The 8,678-nt window shown below is 34.9% G+C and overlaps 1 pseudogene; it reads left to right on the forward strand.

Moving 5' to 3' along the window:
- Positions 1 to 7,138: 7,138 nt before the first annotated feature.
- LOC131837211 (large ribosomal subunit protein uL3-like) lies at positions 7,139 to 8,414 on the forward strand (annotated as a pseudogene).
- Positions 8,415 to 8,678: the final 264 nt, after the last annotated feature.

Below are 8,678 nucleotides of genomic sequence, written 5' to 3' on the forward strand. Positions count from 1 at the left end.
ATTTGTTTTTCCAATCCAAGAGCATGGAATGCTTTTTCATTTCTTTGTGTCTTCTTTAACTTCTTTCATGAGTGTTTTATAGTTTTCAGAGTACAGATCTTTTACCTCTTTTGTTAGGTTTATTCCTAGCTATCTTGTGGCTTTTGGTGCAATCATAAATGGAATCAAACTCTTGATTTCTCTTTCTGTTGCTTCATTATTGATGTATAGAAATGCAACAGATTTCTGTACATTGATTTTTTATCCTCCAGTTTTGCTGAATTTCTGTATCAGTTCTAAAAATTTTCTGGTGGAGTCTTCTGGACTTTTTCACATAAGGAAAAGGGGGTTTCCTAAGGAGGGGTTCTGACTTGTGAAGAGCAAAGTTTGACTTCTTCTTTGACAATTTAGATGCTTTTATTTATTTACTTTTTGTTTTTGTTTTTGTTTTCTGATTGCTGAGGCTAGTACTTCCAGTACTATATTGAACAATGGTGGTAAGAGTAAACATCTCTGTCATGTTCCTGAACTTAGGAGAAAAGGTCTTAGTTTTTCCCCGCTGAAATTGGTATTCACTGTGGGTCTTTCATATACAGCTTTTATGATATTGAGGTACGCTCCTTCTATCCCTACTTTCTTGGGGGTTTTTATCAAGAAAGTTTGCTGTATTTTGTCAAATGTTTTTTTCTACATATATTTAAAGGATCATATGGTTTTTAGCCTTTCTTTTATTAATATGGTGTATCAAGTTGATTGATTTGTGGATATTGAACCACCCTTGCATCCTAGGAGTAAATCCAACTTAATCATGGTGAATAATCCTTTTAATGTTCTGCTGGATTCAATTAGCTAGTTTCTTGTTGAGAATTTTTGTATCCATGTTCATCAGGGATATTAGTCTGTTATTCTCCTTTTCAGTGGGGTCTGAAACCAAAGTGGTTTGGGGATTAAGTTAATGCTGGTCTCATTGAATGAGTTTGGAAATATTCCTCCATTTCTATTTTTTGAACAGCTTCAAAAGAATGGGTATTAATTCTTTTTTAAATGTGTGGTAAAATTCACCTGGAAAGCCATCCAGCTCCAGACTCTTGTTTGTTGGGGGTCTTTTGATTACTGATTCAACTTCTTTTTTGGTCATGGGTCTGTTCAGGTATTCTATTTCTTCCTGTTTCAATTTTGGTAGTTTATATGTTTCTAGGAATTTATTTCTTACAGATTGCCCAATTTGTTTGTGTATCATTGCTCATAATATTCTCTTACAGTTTGAATTTCTGTGGTGTTGGTTGTGATCTCTCCTCTTTTATTCTTATTTTGTTTATTTGGGTCCTTTCTCTTTCCTTTTTGGTAAGTCTGGTTAGGGGGTTATCAAATTTGTTAATTCTTGCAAAGAATCAACTCATAGTTTCATTGATCTGTTCTACTGGTTTTTTGTTTTGTTTCATTTTTTTGTTTTATTTTGTTTTACATCTATGTCATAGATTTCTGCTCTAATCTTAATTATTTCCCTTCTTCTGCTGGTTTTAGGCTTTACTTGCTACCTTTTCGTCTGACCTCGTTTAGGTGTAAAACTATTTATTTGAAACCTTCTTTAGGTGTAAGTTTAGGTTGTTTGAGACTTTTCTTGCTTCTTGAAGAAGGCCTGCATTGCTACACAATTCCTTCTTATGACTGCCTTTGCTGCATCCCAAAGATTTTGAACTGCTACGCTTTCATTTTCATTTGCTTTCATGTTTTTTTTTTCTTTAATTTTCTGGTTAAACCAGTCTTCTAAACATGGGAGAATTTTCAGTGTCAAATATATTCCTTTCCTAAAATCGGATTATTATCCTTTTTAATTCCTTTGTCTTTTATTCTTTATTTTCCTTTAATGTTAATTCTTTGGCCTAAAACTTATATTTTGATTCTTTTAAGACATTCCTCAACACCCATTAGTACAAATCCTAAGGTGTTAATGACTAATAAATGCAAACCCCAAAATATGCCTTTGTCTTAATCCAAGGGAATAATCTAGTAGCACAAGGAAATCAGTTGCCTTTACTGAATTGGATGGGTTTGATCTGAATGCAGTATTTTTAAAATTTTATTTATTTTATTTTATTTATTTGTCATAGAGATGGAGCACAAGAAGGGGGAGCAGCAGGCAGAGGGAGCAGCAGACTCCCCACTGAGCAGGGAGCCCAATGCAAAACTTAATTCCAGGACCCTGGGATCATGGCCTGACCAAAGGCCATCACTTAACCAACTGAGCCACCCACGCATCCTACAATCTGACTGCAGTATTAAGTGAAGTCACATTTATGGTATAAGCAAGGTACTGACATAAGGAAAAAACAAGTAAAATGATGGAAAGGATGACCTGGTAAACCTCTTCCTAGACTAAGCTGTAGGATCCCATGGAATGACACTATAATTACATGGAAAGTAATTGTCATATATTTGCCAAGAAATTACATGGTTGACAGTACTCTTTGAAAATTGTTCTGCATTTCTACTGCCAACAGCTATGTTAGCAGAAAATGAAATTAGAAACAACCACAGGAGGTGTTTTCTTCTCATTTAGAAAACTATTTCATTTAGGAAGTAAAATTTAATTTACAAGTAAATATTATAAAGCTAAAAATAAAATGGAATGACTTAGAAATGTCTCTAAAAGTTATTGTTATTTGGTATAATGTTGGCTTTGTGGAGGGAAAAAAGTCATTTACTACATGTCAAGCTATTCATATATTCTATTTTGCAAGTGCCAGTACTATAAAGCCATCTTTTCCAAGCTATTCCTTACTAACAAATTAATATGTTAGATTCTAAGAGACACAGATAAGAATTTTAACACCTTTCCCAAATATTATAAAAGCCTTCTTTTACAAATTCTAAGAGCTAATACTATAAGATAAGAACAGTTTATTTTGAAATTAGTAAATGAGTGATTTTATATTCTTGCATTGCTGTGGACCTCCTAGAAACCAAAAGCACCAGCTAAAACTTTAAGACAGCTTACAAATTTCCCCCCCAAACTGCTGAAACCATTAGTTGGCCAAAAAAAAAAAAAAAAAAAAAAAAAAAAAAAACAACAATAAGTTATTAATCATACAAACTCAGTGTAAATAAAGTGTACTTAAACTGATTTCTTACTAAATATATCCAGTCCCTTTGTAAACTTTACCACCACTCTAGTCTTATTTACATGACAAAATTTAAATCAAAGAGTTACATTTAAACATGTTCTCAACAACTTACTTCAAGTTAAATAACGAATTATTTTCTCTAGCCAGTGCATTGAATTAATAATAACTTATCATGCTACCTACATATGAACATATTTCCTTTGTTGGTTAAGTCAAAATATATGTCAACCAAATAAGATATTTAGTGTCAGAGAAATCAGGTTCTTCTCATTTTTGACTTTATATTTCATTCAGGAGATTAATTTTATGGCCAAAGTTAAGATAAAATGCTCTGTATCGTGATACAAAAAAGCAGTGTATAAAGTATTATTTATAATAGCTAACATTTTTAAAAGAAAACAGATATAAAGAGGATTATATGTAGAAAAATTTACCTCCACATACATAACATACCTGAAGATATGATAAGAAATTAATAATGCTGATTATTTCTTGAAAGGATTACTCAATAGCTGGGACACAAGAGTGAGAGAGACACTTAAATTCCATGAAAAAATTTTTTTACAACTTTTTAAATTTTATCCATGTCCATAAATTATTTACTCCAAAATAAATTTAAATTAGAAAGCAAATAAATGTGGTCTTCTCTTTAGTGAAAGAACTACAGAACTGGGATTAAAGACTCAAATTAGAAGATTATAGGACTACAAGAGAGAAGAAAATCATCCTTTGGATTCTAAAGAAAATCAGCATTTTCTAAGGAAAGTCTCAGTTTGCCAAGTACTATTAAAAAAAAACAACAACAAATTTTCTGAGGGTTCATAAGCAATTTGAAAAATAAAGTCTTTGAAAGAGAAAGTGTCATCTACGTCCATAAAAATGAATATGGGACATAAAAAGGATAAGTAGCAAATGTTTAACTCAAGAAAAGGAAGATACTGGGTACAAGATGGCTAAGTAGGAAGATCCTGAGCTCATTACCTCACATGGATACAAGTATACAACTACATATGGAATTATTTCCTCTGAAAAAGAACAGAAAACTGGATGAACACAGTCTCTACAACAAAGGACAAAAAGGTGACCATCAGGATGAGTAGGAGAGACAGAGACACTATCTCATCAAAATTCTCAACCCCAGGCATGACAATCCACCAGCAAGAGGGAATCTAAAAATAGAGAACTCTTCCCTAAGAGGTGAGAAGCTTGTGATCCACATCAGGAACCCTTTAGATGCTGCACAAGAGAGATGGGCCCCTAACCACTGGGCTTTGAAAACCAATAGAACTTATATCCAAGAACTATGGAACAATATGGGATGAAAAACCTGCTCTTAAATGGCTCACAAAAAAGCTCACTCACCCAGAAACCCAGTGCAAAACAAAAACAAAAGCAATAACACCAATGTGAAATTGCCTAGACCATATGTGGAAGAGACTCTCTTATTAATCTTAAAGCCTGTACTGGGGGGTGGGGTGGGGGAAAGGTAGCAAACTGTTGGGATTTTCTCTAAGTGACAGACACCCTGGCATGTACCATATTTTCAACCTCAGTCTACCTTACTAAGATTGATTCTGGCAAGCACCATTTTGGAATCATTCCTCTAAACTGCTTAAAGCAGGTAGGCATGCCAGCTGAGAAATCCACTCACACCCACAGTGCAACAATCCCTTATAGCTGAGACTGGCAACAGTCCAGCCCACCTTCAGCAATGTGTCACAGCTGGGCTGGGCATAAGTCCTGCCCACCCCACACTGCAGCACATCAGAGCTAGCCTGGTGCAGACCCACCCACTCCTGCACTATAGTGTAGCTGCATGGTATACGATCGCCAATACCAGCCTTGCCTATCCTTGTGTCACAGACATGGCCCCACCATAGTAACCACACAGGAGATGCCTCTTGAACACCTAGCTTTGGTAGTTAGATGGGATTGGACTTCTGGGCTCCATGTGACATCTACACAAGGCCACTGTTTCAAGACTGGGAGAGGCAGTTGATTTGCTTAATACATAGAAACAAACAGAGAGAGGCAAAATGAGGAAACAGGAATACAACCAAAATAAAAGAACAAAAAACATCAGAAAAAGACATTAATGAAATGGAAATAATCATCTACCTGATAAAGAGTCAAAGCAATGGTCATAAAGATGCACACTGGACTTGAAAAAAGATTAATACAGTGAAATCCTCAACAAAGAGATAGGAAATGTGTGAAAATTTCAAAGAGCAGTAACAGATCTAAAGAGCACGATAACCAAACTAAAAAATATACTAGAGGAATTCAACAGCAGACTATATAAAGCTATAAGCTGGATCAGCAAGCTGGAAGACAAAGCAATAGAACTCACTTAGAGCAACAGAAAGAAAAGAGAATTTAAAATAAAACAAATAAAAAACAAAAAACCCTTGAAGGACTTTTGGGAAAACATTGAATATATGCAACATTTGCCTAATGGGAGTCCCAGAAGAAAAGAGAAAAAGGACAGAAAAGTTATTTGAAGAAATAATGGATGAAAACATTCTTAATGTGGAGAAGGAAACAGACATACAGGTCCAGGAATCCCAGAGAGTTCCAATAAGATAACCTAAAGAGATTCACACCAAAAGACAATATAATTAAAGTGATAAAAATTAAGAGTAGCAAGAGAAAAATGACTTATTACATACAAAGGAAAACTCATAAGGCTACAGGCAGGTTTCTCAATAGAAACTTTGCAAGACAGAAGAGAATGGCATGACATATTCAAATTGCTGAAAGGCAAAACTTCCAACCAGGAATTCTCTATCTGACAAGGTTATCATTTAAAATTAAAGAACATACTGAGTTTTCCAGATAAGCAAAAAAAAAAAAAAAAAAAAAAAAAAAAAAAAAAAAAAAAGTAGCTCTTCACCACTAAACTGTTTCTTCAAGAAATGTTAAAGGGACTTCTCTAAACTGAAAATAAATAGTATTAAGAATAAGAAAACATACACAAGTAAAAAATCTCACTGGAAAAGGGAAATATATAGTAAAGCAATTGATCAATAAATAAAGCAAGTATTAAAATTAAAAGGCAAAATAGTAATATTAACTAAAACTACAGTAATTAGTTAAGGGGTGCATAAAACAAAAAGGTGAAAATGTGACATCAAAATATAAAACATAGTAAGGGGAGAAAAATGTAAAGTTTTGCAATGTGTTCAAAATTAAATTTCTATCACTCAAAATAGACTGATATTTACATAAGAAATTATATATGAACTCCACAGTAATCACAAAGCAAAAAACTTACAGTAAATTCATACAAAAAATTAGAAGGGAACCTAAACATATCACTAAGGAAATTCTCATGATTAATTTAGAGTAATAGAATTACTAGAATTCCTGCAGATTCTGTGCACTTAGAGATACCCCTTTGACAATCTAAAAGTACAGAGCTATAGTGAAAGAAGTGTCCACCAGCTACACAGAGGTTGAGAGACAAGAGAGAACTATGTGGAAAGGAAGGAAAATTTTTCACAATAGTTTTGAGGTTAAAAAAATTGACCCAACTATGGTGTGAAACAAAAAACAAAGGGAGAGGAACATATTTCAAAAACATATATGGTCTCTATATCCCGTTGCAAAGCATATGAAAACTTGGAATAGAGAAGTGAGTTACTTTGAATTTATCCTTTGACATTTAAATTACACTTCTTTGGTGTTACACAGTCTCAGTGAGGGTCTTTCTGTGTGAATTACAAACAGAAAATGATTTGTGTGATTATTTTCCCAGTCCTCCCGAGGGTAATACACATCATAATCCATGCTAGATGCATAGGAAAATAAAGTTAACTCACACATAAAAATGGAGGCTTGAGTGCATTAACTGGGACTTTGTTCCCTCAAGAAATCACAATTAAGAATGCTCTAGAGTGAATCAAAAGTTTTACAGGATAACTTCACAGAAATCAAGGGTAAAAGTACAGCCAGGCTTTTGGAATCTGACATTTCCTGATAAAAGCAGCAGATTTATCATGTTTTAACTAGGCTTATTTCTAAGAGTTAGTGCCATGAAGCAAAAACTAGCTACTGGGGCTCACCTGGGAGAGGAGCTGTTAGTAAGATCATTGTGAGCTAGCCAATGTCACAGAAAGTAAAAAAAATAGTGTATGTGTGTTTGAGGGGGCTGGCTTCCCCTCAGTCATTTGTTGTTGATTTACACAATTTTGGGAGAGGCAGATATAAGTTAGTTAAGTTAAATACAAAAGTGGTTAATAAAAAATTATTTTGGAGTTACTTTTTCTCTAGGACAAAAATCACTTGCATCTCTTTTGGACAACATATATACAACTTAACGTGCATATGCACAGAGTCTGTACTTAATAAATAGTTAATGGACAAATACATACCCCTAGAGAATTAAAGAAGCCTCAGGTGGGAGTGTTAGCCCATACTTCAACATGATCTTGAAAAACAGGTCATTTTTACATATCTTTGTAACACCATTGATACATTGACTCAGCATTTCAGATCATGGCCCTCTAGTTTGTTATCCTAACCCAGAATATGAACCAAAGTCATCATATATCATTGCAACCATGTTTATTGCAGTTTATCTCTAAAAATTAGACTGTCCTTGTTCACTCCCCCCCAAAAAAAGAAGAAGAAGAAGAAGGCCCACCTCATGGAGATCCAGGTGAATGGAGACATCGTGGCTGAGAAGCTGGACTGGGCTCACAAGAGCCTGGAGAAGCACGTACGTATGAACCAAGTGTCTGGACAGAATGAGGTGATCGTTTTCATCAGTGTCATCATTGTCATCAAGGGCAAAGGCTACAAAGGGGTAACCAGCTCCTGGCACACCAAGAGACTACCCCACAAGATGCTCCGGGGGCTGCATAATATTGCCTGTATTGGAGCATGACATTCTACCCCATGGCTTTCTCTGTGGCTTAGGCTGGACAGAAAGACTGCCATGGTCACACTGAGAGCAACAAAATTTACAAGATTGTCCAGGGACATCTCATCAAGGATGGCAAAGTAAGCAAGAACAATGCTTCCATTGATTATGATCTGTCTGGTGAGAGCATCAGCCCTCTGGGTGGCTTTGCCCACTATGGTGAAGTGAACAATGCCTTTGTCATGCTGAAAGGCTATATGGTGGGAACCAAGAAGCAATAGCTTACATTCTGCAAGTCCTTGCTGCTACAGACCAAAAGGTAGGCTCTGGAGAAGGCTGACCTCAAGTTCATCAACACCACTTCCAAGTTTAAATATGGCTGATTCCAGACTGCAGAGAAAAAGAAAGAACTCATAGAACCACTTAAGAAAGACCAAATTGCTTAATGTCAGGAGCAGATTTTCCAGTGGAAAAACAAAACAAGTACATACTTTGCCAATATTTCTTTGTCTATAGCTTTTCATTTTCTTCATAGTACCTTTCAAATAGAAACATTTTTAAATTTTGATGATTTTTATTGATTATGGCTTTGATTATGGTATCTCAGAAATCTTTACTATACACAAGATTACAAAGATTTTCCCTTATGACTTCCTCTAGAACTTTTATAACATAAGGTTTTATATTTATGCCCATAATCTCTTTTGAGC

The sequence above is a fragment of the Mustela lutreola genome, chromosome 7, assembly GCF_030435805.1.
Source record: "Mustela lutreola isolate mMusLut2 chromosome 7, mMusLut2.pri, whole genome shotgun sequence".
Classification (NCBI taxonomy): domain Eukaryota; kingdom Metazoa; phylum Chordata; class Mammalia; order Carnivora; family Mustelidae; genus Mustela; species Mustela lutreola.